Genomic DNA, 21,032 nt, shown 5'->3' with positions numbered 1-21,032 from the left:
TCTCCCCCCCAACCCACCTCACATCCTGCCCACAGTCTCTCTCCCCCCACACCCGCCTCCCATCCCCCCCAACCCACCTCCCATCCCCCCCCACAATCACCTCCCATCCCCCCCACACTCTCCATCCCCCCCAACCCGCCTCCCATCCTCCCCACACTCTCTCTCCCCCCCACACACACCTCCCATCCCCCCCACTCTCTCCCCCCCCCCCACACGCTCTCTCCCTCCCAACCCACCTCCCATCCCCTCCACACTCACCTCCCATCCCCCCACAATCTCTCTCCCCCCCACAGTCACCTCCCACCCCCCCCACACTCTCCATCCCCCCCAACCCGCCTCCCATCCTCCCCACACTCTCTCCCCCCCCACACCCACCTCCCATCCTCCCCACACTCTCTTCCCCCCACACCCACCTCCCATCCCCCCCACACTCTCTCTCCCCCCACACTCAACTCCCATCCCCCCCACACTCTCTCTCCCCCCACACCCACCTCCCATTCCCCCACACTCTCTCCCCTCCACAGTCTCTCCCCCCCCACACCCACCTCCCATCCCCCCCACACTCTCTCCCCCCCACACTCTCTCTCCCCCCACAATCACCTCCCATCCCCCCCAAACTCTCTCTCCCCCCCACACTCACCTCCCATCCCCCCCCCCCCACTCTCTCTCTCCCCCCCCACACGCACCTCCCATCCCCCCACACTCTCTCCCCCCCACAGTCTCTCCCCCCCCACACCCACCTCCCATCCCCCCCTCACTCTCTCCCCCCCACACTCTCTCTCCCCCCACACTCACCTCCCATCCCCCCCACATTCTCTCTCCCCCCACACTCTCTCTCCCCCCACACTCACCTCCCATCCCCCCCACACTCTCTCTCCCCCCACACTCACCTCCCATCCCCCCCACACTCTCTCTCCCCCCCACACTCTCCTCCCATCACCCCCACACTCTCTCTCCCCCCCAACCCGCCTCCCATCCCCCCCACACTCTCTCTCCCCCCCACACTCACCTCCCATCCCCCCCACACTTACCTCCCATCCCCCCCACACCCTCTCTCCCCCCCACACTCACCTCCCATCCCCCCCACACTCTCTCTCCCCCACACACTCACCTCCCATCCCCCCCACACTTACCTCCCATCCCCCCCACACCCTCTCTCCCCCTCACACTCACCTCCCATCCCCCCCACACTTACCTCCCATCCCCCCCCCACACTCTCTCTCCCCCCCACACTCACCTCCCATCCCCCCCACACTCACCTCCCACCCCCCCACACTCTCTCTCCCCCACACTCACCTCCCATCCCCCCCACACTCTCTCGCCCCCCACACTCACCTCCCATCCCCCCACACTCTCTCTCCCCCGACACTCACCTCCCATCCCCCCCACACTCTCTCGCCCCCCACACTCACCACCCACCCCCCCACACTCTCTCTCCCCCACACTCACCTCCCATCCCCCCCACACTCTCTCTCCCCCACACTCACCTCCCATCCCCCCCACACTCTCTCGCCACCCACACTCACCTCCCACCCCCCCACACTCTCTCTCCCCCACACTCACCTCCCATCCCCCCCACACTCTCTCTCCCCCCACACTCACCTCCCATCCCCCCCACACTCTCTCTCCCCTGACACTCACCTCCCATCCCCCCCACACTCTCTCGCCCCCCACACTCACCTCCCACCCCCCCACACTCTCTCTCCCCCCACACTCTCTCTCCCCCCACACTCACCTCCCATCCCCCCCACACTCTCTCTCCCCCCACACTCTCTCTCCCCCCACACTCATCTACCATCCCCCCCAACTCTCTCCACCCCCACACACTCTCTCCCCCACAACCCGCCTCCCACCCCCCCCAACACTCTCTCCCCCCCCCCAACCCGCCTCCCATCCTCCCCACACTCTCTCTCCCCCACACCCACCTCCCATCCCCCCTACACTTACCTCCCATCCCCCCCACACTCTCTCTCCCCCACACTCACCTCCCATCCCCCCCACACTTACCTCCCATCCCCCCACACTCTCTCTCCCCCACACCCACCTCCCATCCCCCCCACACTCTCTCTCCCCCACACCCACCTCCCATCCCCCCCACACTCACCTCCCATTCCCCCACACTTACCTCCCATCCCCCCCACCCTCTCTCTCTCCCCACACTCACCTCCCATCACCCCCACCCTCTCTCTCTCCCCACACTCACCTCCCATCACCCCCACATTCTCTCTCCCCCACACCCACCTCCCATCCCCCCCACACTCACCTCCCATCCCCCCAACACTCTCTCTCCCCCACACCCACCTCCCATCCCCCCCACACTCTCTCTCCACCACACCCACCTCCCATCCCCCCCACACTCACCTCCCATCCCCCCACCCTCTCTCTCTCCCCACACTCACCTCCCATCACCCCCACATTCTCTCTCCCCCACACCCACCTCCCATCCCCCCCACACTCACCTCCCATCCCCCCCACACTCTCTCTCCCCCACACCCACCTCCCATCCCGCCCACACTCTCTCTCCCCCACACCCACCTCCCATCCCCCCCACACTCACCTCCCACCCCCCCCACACTCTCTCGCCCCCCACACTCACCTCCCATCCCCCTCATACACTCTCTCCCCCCCAACCCGTCTCCCATCCCCCCCACCCTCTCTCTCTCCCCACACTCACATCCCATCCCCCTCACACACTCTCTCCCCCCCAACCCGCCTCCCATCCCCCCAACCCTCTCTCTCTCCCCACACTCACCTCCCATCCCCCCCACACTCTCTCTCCCCCCACACTCACCTCCCATCCTCCCCACACTCTATCCGCCCCACACTCACCTCCCATCCCCCCCACACTCTCTCGCCCCCCCCCCACACTCACCTCCCATCACCCACCCCCCACTCTCTCCCCCCCCACACACTCTTTCCCCCACAACCCGCCTCCCATCCCCCCACACTCTCTCTCCCCCCCAACCCGCCTCCCATCCTCCCCACACTCTCTCTCCCCCACAACCCGCCTCCCATCCCCCCACACTCTCTCTCCCCCCCAACCCGCCTCCCATCCTCCCCACACTCTCTCTCCCCCACACCCACCTCCCATCCCCCCCACACTCTCTCTCCCCCACACCCACCTCCCATCCCCCCCACACTTACCTCCCATCCCCCCCACACTCTCTCTCCCCCCCAACCCGCCTCCCATCCTCCCCACACTCTCTCTCCCCCACACCCACCTCCCATCCCCCCACACTCTCTCTCCCCCCCAACCCGCCTCCCATCCTCCCCACACTCTCTCTCCCCCACACCCACCTCCCATCCCCCCCACACTCACCTCCCATCCCCCCCACACTTACCTCCCATCCCCCCACACTCTCTCTCCCCCACACCCACCTCCCATTCCCCCCACACTCTCTCTCCCCCACACCCACCTCCCATCCCCCCCACACTCACCTCCCATTCCCCCACACTTACCTCCCATCCCCCCCACCCTCTCTCTCTCCCCACACTCACCTCCCATCACCCCCACCCTCTCTCTCTCCCCACACTCACCTCCCATCACCCCCACATTCTCTCTCCCCCACACCCACCTTCCATCCCCCACACTTACCTCCCATCCCCCCCACCCTCTCTCTCTCCCCACACTCACCTCCCATCACCCCCACATTCTCTCTACCCCACACACACCTCCCATCCACCCCACACTCACCTCCCATACCCCCCACACTCTCTCTCCCCCACACCCACCTCCCATATCCCCACACTCTCTCTCCCCCACACCCACCTCCCATCCCCCCCACACTCACCTCCCATCCCCCCCACCCTCTCTCTCTCCCCACACTCACCTCCCATCCCCCCCACACTCTCTCGCCCCCCACACTCACATCCGATCCCCCTCACACACTCTCTCCCCACAAACCCGTCTCCCATCCCCCCCACCCTCTCTCTCTCCCCACACTCACATCCCATCCCCCTCACACACTCTCTCCCCCCCAACCCGCCTCCCATCCCCCCAACCCTCTCTCTCTCCCCACACTCACCTCCCATCCCCCCCACACTCTCTCTCCCCCCACACTCACCTCCCATCCTCCCCACACTCTCTCCCCCCCACACTCACCTCCCATCCTCCCCACACTCTCTCTACCCCCCCCCCCACACTCACCTCCCATTCCCCCCACACATTCTCTCCCCCCCAACCCGCCTCCCATCCTCCCCACCCTCTCTCTCCCCCCACACTCACCTCCCATCCCACTCACACACTCTCTCCCCCCCAACACGCCTCCCATCCCCCCCACCCTCTCTCTCCCCCCACACTCACCTCCCATCCCCCCCACACTCTCTCTCCCCCCACACTCACCTCCCATCCCCCCCCACGCTCACTCTCCCCCCACACTCACCTCCCATCCTCCCCACGCTCTCTCTCCCCCCACACTCACCTCCCATCCCCCCCACACTCTCTCTCCCCCCACACTCACCTCCCATCCCCCCCACACTCTCTCTCCCCCCACACTCACCTCCCATCCCCCCCACACACTCTCTCCCCCCACACTCACCTCCCATCCCCCTCACACACTCTCTCACCCCCAACCCACCTCCCATCCCCCCCACACTCTCACTCCCCACACTCACCTCCCATCCACCCACACTCTCTCTCCCCCCACACTCTCTCTCCCCCCACACTCACCTCCCATCCCCCCCACACTCTCTCTCCCCCCCACACTCGCCTCCCATCACCCCCACACTCTCTCTCCCCCCCAACCCGCCTCCCATCCCCCCCACACTCTCTCTCCCCCCCACACTCACCTCCCATCACCCCCACACTCACCTCCCATCCCCCCCACACTCACCTCCCATCCCCCCCACTCTCTCTCTCCACCCCACACTCTCTCTCCCCCACACACTCACCTCCCATCCCCCCCACACTTACCTCCCATCCCCCCCACACCCTCTCTCCCCCCCACACTTACCTCCCATCCCCCCCCACACTCTCTCTCCCCCCCACACTCACCTCCCATCCCCCCCACACTCACCTCCCACCCCCCCACACTCTCTCTCCCCCACACTCACCTCCCATCCCCCCCACACTCTATCGCCCCCCACACTCACCTCCCATCCCCCCACACTCTCTCTCCCCCGACACTCACCTCCCATCCCCCCCACACTCTCTCGCCCCCCACACTCACCTCCCACCCCCCCACACTCTCTCTCCCCCACACTCACCTCCCATCCCCCCCACACTCTCTCGCCCCCCGCACTCACCTCCCACCCCCCCACACTCTCTCTCCCCCACACTCTCTCTCCCCCACACTCACCTCCCACCCCCCCACACTCTCTCTCCCCCACACTCACCTCCCATCCCCCCCACACTCTCTCTCCCCCCACACTCACCTCCCATCCCCCCCACACTCTCTCACCCCCCACACTCACCTCCCACCCCCCCACACTCTCTCTCCCCCACACTCACCTCCCATCCCCCCCACACTCTCTCGACCCCACACTCACCTCCCACCCCCCCCCACACTCTCTCTCCCCCCACACTCTCTCTCCCCCCACACTCACCTCCCATCCCCCCCACACTCTCTCTCCCCCCACACTCTCTCTCCCCCCACACTCACCTCCCATCCCCCCCAACTCTCTCCACCCCCACACACTCTCTCCCCCACAACCCGCCTCCCATCCCCCCCACACTCTCTCTCCCCCCCAACCCGCCTCCCATCCTCCCCACACTCTCTCTCCCCCACACCCACCTCCCATCCCCCCTACACTTACCTCCCATCCCGCCCACACTCTCTCTCCCCCACACCCACCTCCCATCCCCCCCACACTCTCTCTCCCCCACACCCACCTCCCATCCCCCCCACACTCACCTCCCATTCCCCCACACTTACCTCCCATCCCCCCCACCCTCTCTCTCTCCCCACACTCACCTCCCATCACCCCCACCCTCTCTCTCTCCCCACACTCACCTCCCATCACCCCCACATTCTCTCTCCCCCACACCCACCTCCCATCCCCCCCACACTCACCTCCCATTCCCCCCACACTCTCTCTCCCCCACACCCACCTCCCATCCCCCCCACACTCTCTCTCCACCACACCCACCTCCCATCCCCCCCACACTCACCTCCCATCCCCCCACCCTCTCTCTCTCCCCACACTCACCTCCCATCACCCCCACATTCTCTCTCCCCCACACCCACCTCCCATCCCCCCCACACTCACCTCCCATCCCCCCACACTCTCTCTCCCCCACACCCACCTCCCATCCCCCCCACACTCTCTCTCCCCCACACCCACCTCCCATCCCCCCCACATTCACCTCCCACCCCCCCCACACTCTCTCGCCCCCCACACTCACCTCCCATCCCCCTCACACACTCTCTCCCCCCCAACCCATCTCCCATCCCCCCCACCCTCTCTCTCTCCCCACACTCACATCCCATCCCACTCACACACTCTCTCCCCCCCAACCCGCCTCCCATCCCCCCAACCCTCTCTCTCTCCCCACACTCACCTCCCATCCCCCCCACACTCTCTCTCCCCCCACACTCACCTCCCATCCCCCCCACACTCTCTCGCCCCCCCCCCCCACACTCACCTCCCATCACCCCCCCCCCACTCTCTCCCCCCCCACACACTCTTTCCCCCACAACCCGCCTCCCATCCCCCCACACTCTCTCTCCCCCCCAACCCGCCTCCCATCCTCCCCACACTCTCTCTCCCCCACACCCACCTCCCATCCCCCCCACACTTACCTCCCATCCCCCCCACACTCTCTCTCCCCCCCAACCCGCCTCCCATCCTCCCCACACTCTCTCTCCCCAACACCCACCTCCCATCCCCCCACACTCTCTCTCCCCCCCAACCCGCCTCCCATCCTCCCCACACTCTCTCTCCCCCACACCCACCTCCCATCCCCCCCACACTCACCTCCCATCCCCCCCACACTTACCTCCCATCCCCCCACACTCTCTCTCCCCCACACCCACCTCCCATTCCCCCCACTCTCTCTCTCCCCCACACCCACCTCCCATTCCCCCCACACTCTCTCTCCCCCACACCCACCTCCAATCCCCCCCACACTCACCTCCCATTCCCCCACACTTACCTCCCATCCCCCCCACCCTCTCTCTCTCCCCACACTCACCTCCCATCACCCCCACCCTCTCTATCTCCCCACACTCACCTCCCATCCCCCCCACACTCTCTCTCCCCCACACCCACCTCCCATATCCCCACACTCTCTCTCCCCCACACCCACCTCCCATCCCCCCCACACTCACCTCCCATCCCCCCCACCCTCTCTCTCTCCCCACACTCACCTCCCATCCCCCCCACACTCTCTCGCCCCCCACACTCACATCCGATCCCCCTCACACACTCTCTCCCCACAAACCCGTCTCCCATCCCCCCAACCCTCTCTCTCTCCCCACACTCACCTCCCATCCCCCCCACACTCTCTCTCCCCCCACACTCACCTCCCATCCTCCCCACACTCTCTCCCCCCCCACACTCACCTCCCATCCTCCCCACACTCTCTCTACCCCCCCCACACTCACCTCCCATTCCCCCCACACATTCTCTCCCCCCCAACCCGCCTCCCATCCTCCCCACCCTCTCTCTCCCCCCACACTCACCTCCCATCCCACTCACACACTCTCTCCCCCCCAACACGCCTCCCATCCCCCCCACCCTCTCTCTCTCCCCACACTCACCTCCCATCCCCCCCACACTCTCTCTGCCCCCCACACTCACCTCCCATCCCCCTCACACACTCTCTCCCCCCCAACCCGCCTCCCATCTCCCCCACACTCTCTCTCTCCCCACACTCACCTCCCATCCCCCCCCCACACTCTCTCTCCCCCCACACTCACCTCCCATCCCCCCCACACTCTCTCTCCCCCCACACTCACCTCCCATTCCCCCCACACTCTCTCTCCCCCCACACTCACCTCCCATCCCCCCCACGCTCTCTCTCCCCCCACACTCACCTCCCATCCTCCCCACGCTCTCTCTCCCCTCACACTCACCTCCCATCCCCCCCACACTCTCTCTCCCCCCACACTCACCTCCCATCCCCCCCACACTCTCTCTCCCCCCACACTCACCTCCCATCCCCCCCACACACTCTCTCCCCCCACACTCACCTCCCATCCCCCTCACACACTCTCTCACCCCCAACCCGCCTCCCATCCCCCCCACACTCTCTCCCCCCACACTCACCTCCCATCCCCCTCACACACTCTCTCACCCCCAACCCGCCTCCCATCCCCCCCACACTCTCTCCCCCCACACTCACCTCCCATCCCCCCCACACTCTCTCTCCCCCCACACTCTCTCTCCCCCCACACTCACCTCCCATCCCCCCCCACACTCTCTCTCCCCCCACACTCACCTCCCATCCCCCCCACACTCTCTCTCCCCCCCACACTCGCCTCCCATCACCCCCACACTCTCTCTCCCCCCCAACCCGCCTCCCATCCCCCCCACACTCTCTCTCCCCCCACACTCACCTCCCATCCCCCCCACACTCTCTCTCCCCCCCACACTCGCCTCCCATCACCCCCACACTCTCTCTCCCCCCCAACCCGCCTCCCATCCCCCCCACACTCTCTCTCCCCCCCACACTCACCTCCCATCCCCCCCACACTCACCTCCCATCCCCCCCACTCTCTCTCTCCACCCCACACTCTCTCTCCCCCACACACTCACCTCCCATCCCCCCCACACTTACCTCCCATCCCCCCCACACCCTCTCTCCCCCTCACACTCACCTCCCATCCCCCCCACACTCACCTCCCATCCCCCCCACACTTACCTCCCATCCCCCCCCACACTCTCTCTCCCCCCCACACTCACCTCCCATCCCCCCCACACTCACCTCCCACCCCCCCACACTCTCTCTCCCCCATACTCACCTCCCATCCCCCCCACACTCTCTCGCCCCCCACACTCACCTCCCATCCCCCCACACTCTCTCTCCCCCGACACTCACCTCCCATCCCCCCCACACTCTCTCGCCCCCCACACTCACCTCCCACCCCCCCACACTCTCTCTCCCCCACACTCACCTCCCATCCCCCCCACACTCTCTCGCCCCCCTCACTCACCTCCCACCCCCCCACACTCTCTCTCCCCCACACTCACCTCCCACCCCCCCACACTCTCTCTCCCCCACACTCACCTCCCATCACCCCCACATTCTCTCTCCCCCACACCCACCTCCCATCCCCCCCACACTCACCTCCCATCCCCCCCACACTCTCTCTCCCCCCACACTCACCTCCCATCCCCCCCACACTCTCTCACCCCCCACACTCACCTCCCACCCCCCCACACTCTCTCTCCCCCACACTCACCTCCCATCCCCCCCACACTCTCTCGCCCCCCACACTCACCTCCCACCCCCCCACACTCTCTCTCCCCCACACTCACCTCCCATCCCCCCCACACTCTCTCGCCCCCCTCACTCACCTCCCACCCCCCCACACTCTCTCTCCCCCACACTCACCTCCCATCCCCCCCACACTCTCTCTCCCCCACACTCACCTCCCACCCCCCCACACTCTCTCTCCCCCACACTCACCTCCCATCCCCCCCACACTCTCTCTCCCCCCACACTCACCTCCCACCCCCCCCACACTCTCTCTCCCCCACACTCACCTCCCACCCCCCCCACACTCTCTCTCCCCCACACTCACCTCCCATCCCCCCCACACTCTCTCTCCCCCCCCACACACACCTCCCACCCCCCCACACTCTCTCTCCCCCACACTCACCTCCCATCCCCCCCACACTCTCTCGACCCCACACTCACCTCCCACCCCCCCACACTCTCTCTCCCCCCACACTCTCTCTCCCCCCACACTCACCTCCCATCCCCCCCAACTCTCTCCACCCCCACACACTCTCTCCCCCACAACCCGCCTCCCATCCCCCCCACACTCTCTCTCCCCCCCAACCCGCCTCCCATCCTCCCCACACTCTCTCTCCCCCACACCCACCTCCCATCCCCCCCACACTCTCTCTCCCCCCCAACCCGCCTCCCATCCTCCCCACACTCTCTCTCCCCCACACCCACCTCCCATCCCCCCTACACTTACCTCCCATCCCCCCCACACTCTCTCTCCCCCACACCCACCTCCCATCCCCCCCCACACTCTCTCTCCCCCACACCCACCTCCCATCCCCCCCACACTCACCTCCCATTCCCCCACACTCACCTCCCATCCTCCCCACGCTCTCTCTCCCCCCACACTCACCTCCCATTCCCCCACACTTACCTCCCATCACCCCCACCCTCTCTCTCTCCCCACACTCACCTCCCATCACCCCCACATTCTCACTCCCCCACACCCACCTCCCATCCCCCCCACACTCACCTCCCATCCCCCCCACACTCTCTCTCCCCCACACCCACCTCCCATCCCCCCCACACTCTCTCTCCCCCCCACACTCACCTCCCATCCCCCCCACACTCACCTCCCACCCCCCCACACTCTCTCTCCCCCATACTCACCTCCCATCCCCCCCACACTCTCTCGCCCCCCACACTCACCTCCCATCCCCCCACACTCTCTCTCCCCCGACACTCACCTCCCATCCCCCCCACACTCTCTCGCCCCCCACACTCACCTCCCACCCCCCCACACTCTCTCTCCCCCACACTCACCTCCCATCCCCCCCACACTCTCTCGCCCCCCTCACTCACCTCCCACCCCCCCACACTCTCTCTCCCCCACACTCACCTCCCACCCCCCCACACTCTCTCTCCCCCACACTCACCTCCCATCACCCCCACATTCTCTCTCCCCCACACCCACCTCCCATCCCCCCCACACTCACCTCCCATCCCCCCCACACTCTCTCTCCCCCCACACTCACCTCCCATCCCCCCCACACTCTCTCACCCCCCACACTCACCTCCCACCCCCCCACACTCTCTCTCCCCCACACTCACCTCCCATCCCCCCCACACTCTCTCGCCCCCCACACTCACCTCCCACCCCCCCACACTCTCTCTCCCCCACACTCACCTCCCATCCCCCCCACACTCTCTCGCCCCCCTCACTCACCTCCCACCCCCCCACACTCTCTCTCCCCCACACTCACCTCCCATCCCCCCCACACTCTCTCTCCCCCACACTCACCTCCCACCCCCCCACACTCTCTCTCCCCCACACTCACCTCCCATCCCCCCCACACTCTCTCTCCCCCCACACTCACCTCCCACCCCCCCCACACTCTCTCTCCCCCACACTCACCTCCCACCCCCCCCACACTCTCTCTCCCCCACACTCACCTCCCATCCCCCCCACACTCTCTCTCCCCCCCCACACACACCTCCCACCCCCCCACACTCTCTCTCCCCCACACTCACCTCCCATCCCCCCCACACTCTCTCGACCCCACACTCACCTCCCACCCCCCCCACACTCTCTCTCCCCCCACACTCTCTCTCCCCCCACACTCACCTCCCATCCCCCCCAACTCTCTCCACCCCCACACACTCTCTCCCCCACAACCCGCCTCCCATCCCCCCCACACTCTCTCTCCCCCCCAACCCGCCTCCCATCCTCCCCACACTCTCTCTCCCCCACACCCACCTCCCATCCCCCCCACACTCTCTCTCCCCCCCCAACCCGCCTCCCATCCTCCCCACACTCTCTCTCCCCCACACCCACCTCCCATCCCCCCTACACTTACCTCCCATCCCCCCCCACACTCTCTCTCCCCCACACCCACCTCCCATCCCCCCCACACTCTCTCTCCCCCACACCCACCTCCCATCCCCCCCACACTCACCTCCCATTCCCCCACACTCACCTCCCATCCTCCCCACGCTCTCTCTCCCCCCACACTCACCTCCCATTCCCCCACACTTACCTCCCATCACCCCCACCCTCTCTCTCTCCCCACACTCACCTCCCATCACCCCCACATTCTCACTCCCCCACACCCACCTCCCATCCCCCCCACACTCACCTCCCATCCCCCCCACACTCTCTCTCCCCCACACCCACCTCCCATCCCCCCCACACTCTCTCTCCACCACACCCACCTCCCATCCCCCCCACACTCACCTCCCATCCCCCCACCCTCTCTCTCTCCCCACACTCACCTCCCATCACCCCCACATTCTCTCTCCCCCACACCCACCTCCCATCCCCCCCACACTCACCTCCCATCCCCCCCACACTCTCTCTCCCCCACACCCACCTCCCATCCCCCCCCACACTCTCTCTCCCCCACACCCACCTCCCATCCCCCCCACACTCACCTCCCACCCCCCCCCCCACACTCTCTCACCCCCCACACTCACCTCCCATCCCCCTCACACACTCTCTCCCCCCCAACTCGTCTCCCATCCCCCCCACCCTCTCTCTCTCCCCACACTCACCTCCCATCCCCCCCACACTCTCTCTCCCCCCACACTCACCTCCCATCCTCCCCACACTCTATCCGTCCCACACTCACCTCCCATCCCCCCCACACTCTCTCGCCCCCCCCCCCACACTCACCTCCCATCACCCCCCCCCACTCTCTCCCCCCCCACACACTCTTTCCCCCACAACCCGCCTCCCATCCCCCCACACTCTCTCTCCCCCCCAACCCGCCTCCCATCCTCCCCACACTCTCTCTCCCCCACACCCACCTCCCATCCCCCCCACACTCTCTCTCCCCCCCAACCCGCCTCCCATCCTCCCCAGACTCTCTCTCCCCCACACCCACCTCCCATCCCCCCCACACTTACCTCCCATCCCCCCCACACTCTCTCTCCCCCCCAACCCGCCTCCCATCCTCCCCACACTCCCTCTCCCCCACACCCACCTCCCATCCCCCCACACTCTCTCTCCCCCCCAACCCGCCTCCCATCCTCCCCACACTCTCTCTCCCCCACACCCACCTCCCATCCCCCCCACACTCACCTCCCATCCCCCCCACACTTACCTCCCATCCCCCCACACTCTCTCTCCCCCACACCCACCTCCCATTCCCCCACACTCTCTCTCCCCCACACCCACCTCCCATCCCCCCCACACTCACCTCCCATTCCCCCACACTTACCTCCCATCCCCCCCACCCTCTCTCTCTCCCCACACTCACCTCCCATCACCCCCACCCTCTCTCTCTCCCCACACTCACCTCCCATCACCCCCACATTCTCTCTCCCCCACACCCACCTCCCATCCCCCACACTTACCTCCCATCCCCCCCACCCTCTCTCTCTCCCCACACTCACCTCCCATCACCCCCACATTCTCTCTACCCCACACCCACCTCCCATCCACCCCACACTCACCTCCCATCCCCCCCACACTCTGTCTCCCCCACACCCACCTCCCATATCCCCACACTCTCTCTCCCCCACACCCACCTCCCATCCCCCCCACACTCACCTCCCATCCCCCCCACCCTCTCTCTCTCCCCACACTCACCTCCCATCCCCCCCACACTCTCTCGCCCCCCACACTCACATCCGATCCCCCTCACACACTCTCTCCCCACAAACCCGTCTCCCATCCCCCCCACCCTCTCTCTCTCCCCACACTCACATCCCATCCCCCTCACACACTCTCTCCCCCCCAACCCGCCTCCCATCCCCCCAACCCTCTCTCTCTCCCCACACTCACCTCCCATCCCCCCCACACTCTCTCTCCCCCCACACTCACCTCCCATCCTCCCCACACTCTCTCCCCCCCACACTCACCTCCCATCCCCCCACAATCTCTCTACCCCCCCCACACTCACCTCCCATTCCCCCCACACATTCTCTCCCCCCCAACCCGCCTCCCATCCTCCCCACCCTCTCTCTCCCCCCACACTCACCTCCCATCCCACTCACACACTCTCTCCCCCCCAACACGCCTCCCATCCCCCCCACCCTCTCTCTCTCCCCACACTCACCTCCCATCCCCCCCACACTCTCTCTCCCCCATACTCACCTCCCATCCCCCCCACACTCTCTCGCCCCCCACACTCACCTCCCATCCCCCCACACTCTCTCTCCCCCGACACTCACCTCCCATCCCCCCCACACTCTCTCGCCCCCCACAATCACCTCCCACCCCCCCCACTCTCTCTCCCCCACACTCACCTCCCATCCCCCCCACACTCTCTCGCCCCCCTCACTCACCTCCCACCCCCCCACACTCTCTCTCCCCCACACTCACCTCCCATCCCCCCCACACTCTCTCTCCCCCACACTCACCTCCCACCCCCCCACACTCTCTCTCCCCCACACTCACCTGCCATCACCCCCACATTCTCTCTCCCCCACACCCACCTCCCATCCCCCCCACACTCACCTCCCATCCCCCCCACACTCTCTCTCCCCCCACACTCACCTCCCATCCCCCCCACACTCTCTCACCCCCCACACTCACCTCCCACCCCCCCACACTCTCTCTCCCCCACACTCACCTCCCAACCCCCCCACACTCTCTCGCCCCCCACACTCACCTCCCACCCCCCCACACTCTCTCTCCCCCACACTCACCTCCCATCCCCCCCACACTCTCTCGCCCCCCTCACTCACCTCCCACCCCCCCACACTCTCTCTCCCCCACACTCACCTCCCATCCCCCCCACACTCTCTCTCCCCCACACTCACCTCCCACCCCCCCACACTCTCTCTCCCCCACACTCACCTCCCATCACCCCCACATTCTCTCTCCCCCACACCCACCTCCCATCCCCCCCACACTCACCTCCCATCCCCCCCACACTCTCTCTCCCCCCCACACTCACCTCCCACCCCCCCACACTCTCTCTCCCCCACACTCACCTCCCACCCCCCCACACTCTCTCGCCCCCCACACTCACCTCCCACCCCCCCCACACTCTCTCTCCCCCACACTCACCTCCCACCCCCCCACACTCTCTCTCCCCCACACTCACCTCCCATCCCCCCCACACTCTCTCTCCCCCCACACTCACCTCCCACCCCCCCCACACTCTCTCTCCCCCACACTCACCTCCCACCCCCCCCACACTCTCTCTCCCCCACACTCACCTCCCATCCCCCCCACACTCTCTCTCCCCCCCACACTCACCTCCCACCCCCCCACACTCTCTCTCCCCCACACTCACCTCCCACCCCCCCACACTCTCTCTCCCCCCACTCACCTCACCCCCACACTCTCCTCCCACCCCCCACACTCTCTCACCCCCACCCCCCACACTCACCTCCCTCCCCCCACACTCTCTCTCCCCCACACCTCACCTCCCATCCCCCCCACACTCTCTCCACCCCCACACACTCTCTCCCCCACAACCCGCCTCCCATCCCCCCACACTCTCTCTCCCCCCCAACCCGCCTCCCATCCTCCCCACACTCTCTCTCCCCCACACCCACCTCCCATCCCCCCCACACTCTCTCTCCCCCCCAACCCGCCTCCCATCCTCCCCACACTCTCTCTCCCCCACACCCACCTCCCATCCCCCCTACACTTACCTCCCATCCCCCCCACACTCTCTCTCCCCCACACCCACCTCCCATCCCCCCCACACTCTCTCTCCCCCACACCCACCTCCCATCCCCCCCACACTCACCTCCCATTCCCCCACACTTACCTCCCATCCCCCCCACCCTCTCTCTCTCCCCACACTCACCTCCCATCACCCCCACCCTCTCTCTCTCCCCACACTCACCTCCCATCACCCCCACATTCTCACTCCCCCACACCCACCTCCCATCCCCCCCACACTCACCTCCCATCCCCCCCACACTCTCTCTCCCCCACACCCACCTCCCATCCCCCCCACACTCTCTCTCCACCACACCCACCTCCCATCCCCCCCACACTCACCTCCCATTCCCCCACCCTCTCTCTCTCCCCACACTCACCTCCCATCACCCCCACATTCTCTCTCCCCCACACCCACCTCCCATCCCCCCCACACTCACCTGCCATCCCCCCCACACTCTCTCTCCCCCACACCCACCTCCCATCCCCCCCACACTCTCTCTCCCCCACACCCACCTCCCATCTCCCCCACACTCACCTCCCACCCCCCCCACACTCTCTCACCCCCCACACTCACCTCCCATCCCCCTCACACACTCTCTCCCCCCCAACTCGTCTCCCATCCCCCCCACCCTCTCTCTCTCCCCACACTCACATCCCATCCCCCTCACACACTCTCTCCCCCCCAACCCGCCTCCCATCCCCCCAACCCTCTCTGTCTCCCCACACTCACCTCCCATCCCCCCCACACTCTCTCTCCCCCCACACTCACCTCCCATCCTCCCCACACTCTATCCGCCCCACACTCACCTCCCATCCCCCCCACACTCTCTCGCCCCCCCCACACTCACCTCCCATCACCCCCCCCACTCTCTCCCCCCCCACACACTCTTTCCCCCACAACCCGCCTCCCATCCTCCCCACACTCTCTCTCCCCCACACCCACCTCCCATCCCCCCCACACTCTCTCTCCCCCCCAACCCGCCTCCCATCCTCCCCAGACTCTCTCTCCCCCACACCCACCTCCCATCCCCCCCACACTTACCTCCCATCCCCCCCACACTCTCTCTCCCCCCCAACCCGCCTCCCATCCTCCCCACACTCCCTCTCCCCCACACCCACCTCATATCCCCCCACACTCTCTCTCCCCCCCAACCCGCCTCCCATCCTCCCCACACTCTCTCTCCCCCACACCCACCTCCCATCCCCCCCACACTCACCTCCCATCCCCCCCACACTTACCTCCCATCCCCCCACACTCTCTCTCCCCCACACCCACCTCCCATTCCCCCCACACTCTCTCTCCCCCACACCCACCTCCCATCCCCCCCACACTCACCTCCCATTCCCCCACACTTACCTCCCATCCCCCCCACCCTCTCTCTCTCCCCACACTCACCTCCCATCACCCCCACCCTCTCTCTCTCCCCACACTCACCTCCCATCACCCCCACATTCTCTCTCCCCCACACCCACCTCCCATCCCCCACACTTACCTCCCATCCCCCCCACCCTCTCTCTCTCCCCACACTCACCTCCCATCACCCCCACATTCTCTCTACCCCACACCCACCTCCCATCCACCCCACACTCACCTCCCATCCCCCCCACACTCTCTCTCCCCACACCCACCTCCCATATCCCCACACTCTCTCTCCCCCACACCCACCTCCCATCCCCCCCACACTCACCTCCCATCCCCCCCACCCTCTCTCTCTCCCCACACTCACCTCCCATCCCCCCCACACTCTCTCGCCCCCCACACTCACATCCGATCCCCCTCACACACTCTCTCCCCACAAACCCGTCTCCCATCCCCCCCACCCTCTCTCTCTCCCCACACTCACCTCCCATCCCCCCCACACTCTCTCTCCCCCCACACTCACCTCCCATCCTCCCCACACTCTCTCCCCCCCACACTCACCTCCCATCCCCCCACACTCTCTCTACCCCCCCCACACTCACCTCCCATTCCCCCCACACATTCTCTCCCCCCCAACCCGCCTCCCATCCTCCCCACCCTCTCTCTCCCCCCACACTCACCTCCCATCCCACTCACACACTCTCTCCCCCCCAACACGCCTCCCATCCCCCCCACCCTCTCTCTCTCCCCACACTCACCTCCCATCCCCCCCACACTCTCTCTGCCCCCCACACTCACCTCCCATCCCCCTCACACACTCTCTCCCCCCCAACCCGCCTCCCATCTCCCCCACACTCTCTCTCTCCCCACACTCACCTCCCATCCCCCCCACACTCTCTATCCCCCCACACTCACCTCCCATCCCCCCCACACTCTCTCTCCCCCCACACTCACCTCCCATCCCCCCCACACTCTCTCTCCCCCCACACTCACCTCCCATCCCCCCCACGCTCTCTCTCCCCCCACACTCACCTCCCATCCTCCCCACGCTCTCTCTCCCCCCACACTCACCTCCCATCCCCCCCACACTCTCTCTCCCCCCACACTCACCTCCCATCCCCCCCACACTCTCTCTCCCCCCACACTCACCTCCCATCCCCCCCACACACTCTCTCCTCCCACACTCACCTCCCATCCCCCTCACACACTCTCTCACCCCCAACCCGCCTCCCATCCCCCCCACCCTCTCTCTCTCCCCACACTCACCTCCCATCCCCCCCACACTCTCTCTCCCCCCACACTCACCTCCCATCCCCCCCACACTCTCTCCCCCCACACTCACCTCCCATCCCCCCCACACTCTCTCCCCCCCCACACTCACCTCCCATCCCCCCCACCCTCACCCCCCCCCCCACACTCACCTCCCATCCCCCCCACACTCTCTCTCCCCCCCCACACTCACCTCCCATCCCCCTCACACACTCTCTCCCCCCCAACCCGCCTCCCATCCCCCCCACCCTCTCTCTCTCCCCACACTCACCTCCCATCCCCCCCACCCTCTCTCTCCCCCTTCCCCACCACTGCTACATCTTGAACGTGAATACTCTACTGTCTGGATAAAGACAATGCATCATCCACATCCTTCAAAATGCATTGCAATAAATTCATAAAACTCTATTATGCCCTACGTGTGACACCTCTTCATCAACTGATCTCTTTATGGCTTAACTGAGATATGACTGAGTGAGCTGTCCTATTCTGATAGTCAAATTATTGCCAAAAACAAGAATCGAGATTTTATAATGTCTCTGTCGTGTGGCTGATAATACACAACCATCTGAAAGGACAAAGGGCAGGTTTGTGCTTCTGGCATCTGGTGGGATTTCCCCACACACCCCATTGTTTCCAGATACTCTTGATGGGGCTTTTTTTTTGTACCCACAGCTAACTGAGAATGTGGCCTCTTTTGCCTGGTGTCCTGGATCTAGCCAGGCAACGTCCTCAGAAGATAACCCAGTCCTGATGTTGGTTAGCTCTCACCTGACAAGTTGGCCTGTCTCTTTTGCGATGAGGCGCTGTGTGCTTCCAACATTTTCTATCTTCAGGGTAGTTTAAATGGTTTTAAGTAATAATTCTAAGATGAGGTATTTTATCTTTATTCATTCCTGGAATATGGGTGGCTCCAGGAAGGCCAAATCAGGAGTAGGCCATTCAGTCCCTCCTTGGCTGATCTCTACCTCAACTCTATATTCCTGCCTTGATTCTTCAGAACATTTATCATCATACACTGGTTGGAGTCATACATAGCACAAGGAAAGATAGTTGTTGTTGTTTGAGACCAATCATCTCAGCCCCAGGAAATCCTCCGAGTAGTGTCCTGGGCCCAACCATCTTCAACTGCTTCATCAATAACCTTCCCTCCATCACAAGGTCAGAAGTGGGGATGTTTGCTGATAATTGCAGAGTCTTCAGTTCCATTCACAACTCCTCAGATACCGAAGCATTGTGTGTTCACATGCAGCAAGACCTGGACAACAATAAGGTTTGGGCTGATAAGTGGCAAGCAGCATTCACACCACACAATTGCCAGCAACAGGAGAGAGAGTCTAACCATCTCCCCTTGACACTCAAGAGGATTACCAACATCAAATTCCCCACCGCCCCGCACCCCACACCATCCACATCCTGGGGGTTACCATTGACCATGAATTTTACTGCACACAAATACTGTGCAAGAGCAGGTCAGAAGGCAGGAATTCTGCGATAAGTAACTCACCTCCTTAAAGCCCTCAAGGCACAGGTCAGGAATGTGATGGAATACTCTCCACTTGCCTGCAAGAGTGCAGCTCCAACAACACTCAAGAAGCTCAACACCATCCAGGACAAAGCATCCCGCTTGCTTGGAAGCACAGTGGCAGCAGTGTGTCCTATCTACAAAATGCACTGCAACAATTTGCCAAGGCTCCTTCGACAGCACCTTCCAAACTTGTGACCTTTACTGCTGGGAGAACAAGGGTAGCAGACACATGGGAACCCCACCACCTGCAAATTCCCCTCCAAGTCACACACCATCTGACTTGGAAATATATTGTCGTTCCTTCATTGTCGCTGGGTCAAATCCTGGAACTCCTTCTCTGGCAGCAGCGGTTCAAGAAGGCAATTTACCACCAAGTTCTCAAGAGCAGTTCGGGATGGGCACTAAACAACAAAGCACACACCTTATGAACAAACAAAAAAAGGATTCTCCTGTGAATCTGATTGTGGGCCGCCTTCTTGAATCTCAGCAGTCCATGAGGTGATGTTGCTCCCACAGTGCTGTCAGGGAGGGAGTTCCACGATTTTGACCCAGTTACGATGAAGTAATGGCGATATATTTCCAAGCTGACATGGTGTAACTTGGAGTGGAACTTGAAGGTAATGGTATTACTACACTCCTGCTGCCCTTGTTTTCAGGTGGCGGAGGTCACAGGTTCTAAAGGTCACCTTATATACATCATAAATACAGAATAGACAATGGGTAGAAAAGGTTAATCCAATTCACTACTTCAAGACAGTAAGACAGGGTGACACATATTAAAATTGGTTAGGGGCTTACTTATAAAACAAGGGCTGGATTTTACCAAGGGCTTTGGAATCCCGATGTGGGTCTGAAAAGCAGGTCCCAAGTCCACGTTTGCCAGCAGCAGGACTAGCTCGGTGATTTTACCGCAGTCAGACTCCTAATTGGCCGCCTGATGACTTGGCATTCAATTAAGGACACCGGGGGGCTCCTGATGCTGCCGGCCCAACCAGAGGGCAGCAACAGCCCCCACCAGGGAAGGTGGGCGCCGCTGAGGCAGGTTGGGGACCATGAGGGTGCATCAACATGGTAGCACACTCAGACAGGTAATTAAAAATTAAAATTTAGGGAGCTAAGATCAATAGGTCCTGCGGGACAAAGAGGAATCCCCTCCGGGGGATCGTTGGGGCAACATGGGGGGGGGGCTGCTTTTCCTGCCCGTGGCCCCTTCATTGGATCATGGAGCCTCTGGCTCTGATGGCCCCCACTTGGGCTGCTGTAGGGAGACCGCTTCCATGAAGTTGGCAGCTTCCCCACGTACTGGAACAGCTTGGCTAGGGGTGCGGCAAGTTCTGGAGCACAGGTCTTCAGTATTATTGCCGGAATATTGTCAGGACCCATAGCTTTTGCGGTATCCAGTGCCTTCAGTCATTTC

General features: G+C 64.3%; 1 long non-coding RNA gene across 2 annotated transcripts in view; it reads right to left on the bottom strand.

Annotated features, from left to right (window-relative positions):
* LOC137374978 (uncharacterized) overlaps positions 1 to 21,032 on the bottom strand; it is a 59,247-nt gene that overhangs the window by 12,279 nt on the left and 25,936 nt on the right. For both annotated transcript variants that reach the window (XR_010975930.1, XR_010975929.1), the window contains exon 2: positions 18,859 to 19,345. This is a non-coding gene — a long non-coding RNA (uncharacterized lncRNA). The remainder of the gene's footprint in view (positions 1 to 18,858; positions 19,346 to 21,032) is intronic.

Source organism: Heterodontus francisci, chromosome 11 (genome assembly GCF_036365525.1).
Source record: "Heterodontus francisci isolate sHetFra1 chromosome 11, sHetFra1.hap1, whole genome shotgun sequence".
Lineage (NCBI taxonomy): Eukaryota > Metazoa > Chordata > Chondrichthyes > Heterodontiformes > Heterodontidae > Heterodontus > Heterodontus francisci.
Note: the sequence above shows the minus strand (reverse complement) of the source record. Positions and strands in the feature narration are given on the sequence as shown.